This window comes from Nicotiana attenuata, unplaced genomic scaffold, assembly GCF_001879085.1.
Source record: "Nicotiana attenuata strain UT unplaced genomic scaffold, NIATTr2, whole genome shotgun sequence".
NCBI lineage: Eukaryota > Viridiplantae > Streptophyta > Magnoliopsida > Solanales > Solanaceae > Nicotiana > Nicotiana attenuata.
Window position 1 is genome coordinate 1,175,683 of NW_017670247.1, and position 2,278 is coordinate 1,177,960.

A 2,278-nucleotide genomic window follows, 5' to 3' on the forward strand; every position below is an offset into this window, starting at 1 on the left:
AGCCTTCGAAAACCCCATTAATAATTACCAGTCCAATATTTAAATAATTATTTAAATTTTATTAAACTAACAACACAACAATTAATTTTGTTTAAATTATAGTAGGACGACATGGCTTCCTCCGCCACTGCGCATCCTGATCCTGCCGCAGGATCAGCTATTAGTGTTGCAGGGCGACCATAGGTCCTCCTATGTATGGGAGGGACAGCTATTCGGAGCAGGCTCTCCGCCTAGGAAGACCCGACGATTTTGTGGAGTTCATCGTTGGAGCATCCTTTTCCATGCCCGCATAGTCGCGCGCCTACAAGCTACAGGCTTCTATTACGATTTGTGAGCTTGACGGATTGCCAGCTTTGATTGGTCTCTTATCACGGCCTTGGTAGAGCGGAGGCGACCGGAGACAAACACTTTTTCACTTGCCCACTGGAGAGGCCACCATCACGCTGGAGGATGTTCAGTTTGTACGGGGCTGCGCGTAGATGGACGGGTCGTGGCACTCCCCCAGTACATAGCATTCCATTGACGCGTGCACAATTTTTGGATATGATGAAGCCAGTTTACTGGTTATAGACCTTCAGGGTGGTGCTTGAAGGCAGTCGCTGCTTTTGTCAGCCGATCAGAATCATATGGCGTTTTTGCACCCGACATTACCGGCGAGACGGAGGATTCCACTTGAAGGGCAACGCGGTTTGGCGTTGCTCCTGCTTTTCGGCACTGTGTCTTGTTCCCGAACACTTCGGGGAGTACTGTGAAGTTATGCGCTTTCTCACATCCTCTTCAGCGGCGATGATTTACCCCAGTACAGCTGGGTGCTGCTGTTTCGCCGCAAGTTACTATTCATACCTGGTATTAGGAAGCATGTTCCGTGGGGTGTGCGAGGGCATGGCCCCCAGCGATGGACATATGTGTTTCTGCCCTCCTGACAGGTGATAACATTTATCGAATATCTCGATCTTACTCCGAATCTATTGTCGAAATGACTCATTAAATTTTTACATCAACCTTTTTATTCTTAGGTTGGGTCCTGCAGCGATCATGCCGGTATGCCAAGCCACCTCTACCACCACTTGCGCGGTGAGGCTTATCGTTTTCTCCCTCTAGCTTCTAGGTGGATTCTCCGGCGTGGAACTACCAAGGGAGCAAATGCTCAATCATAATCATCCCCGTTGTCGAGGATGTTGTTAGATTATGTTGGTGTACGGACAAGTAAATATGTACCTACACTTGCTTGTTTTAAATGAGTTGTTTGCGGCATACGTCAAACATTTATCGTTATTATTTGTAGTTCATCTGGACGCCATTACAGCGGACGAGTTTGCTAGCTCAGTTGCCCGATTTTGCTCAGATCGACCGACTGCTTTGGACACCCCGTCCCGACTGATCTTCTTCGATATGGTTAGTATCTGCCACAGAGCGTGTTTGCTTTCGGCCAGTTTCACCAGTTCCCCAGCCTATTTACCGGGGAGCCGTGGAGGGTGGCTTTACACACTATCAACGGACGATTATATAATGGGATGGCTAGAGCAGCAGGTCCATACTTGGGCAGCAGCGAGGTCACCGTATTCGCACAGCTCCTAACAATTTACCCAGGAGGCCCTATTTATCTGTATACGTCATTCGGTACCGCCGTCACACCGACTGATGAATCGGACCCCATTTCATATACTTTGCGCGCGATCGCTACAGACCATACGACCGGGAGCGCACTGGTTATGTTTTGTGCTTATTAATATCTTATAATTGTATATAGCTTTATTTAATTAATATTTTTAAAATGTTTCACAGGCTATTGGGCATTCATCACCTCTACCAGTGGGAATCAGGAATGCAGCAGCATTGCGAACAATCCTGCACTCAGTTGATATTGGCCGGCGGGTGCACGGGTGGCTCGTCGGACCTGTTTCAGGCGGAAAATGCCGCGAAGGTTTGGACCACGAGGCTCAGTATGCGGCGGCCAGAGGACTACCATCAGGGTAAGGGGTGTCCCACGAGGCAGGGGATTAGGGCGCGAGGGAGGGTGCCCCACGAGGGCAGTGGGTGCCCACGGGGTCGCGGGTCGTGGGGACGGGCAAGGAGGTTGGTCCCCAGCAAGGGGGCTATTGAGGCACTTGTTGGCCCACCTGTTGAGGGAATGATGGGGATTTTGGAGAATGAGGGCTCTGGAGATGATCAGCCGGGTTATGGACCTCAGGTTGATGAGCCACTGCTAGGAGCCATACCGTGCGTCAGATCTCGAGCGTATCTCTGCCAGCATCGCAGGGTACCCCGTCAGCGAGCT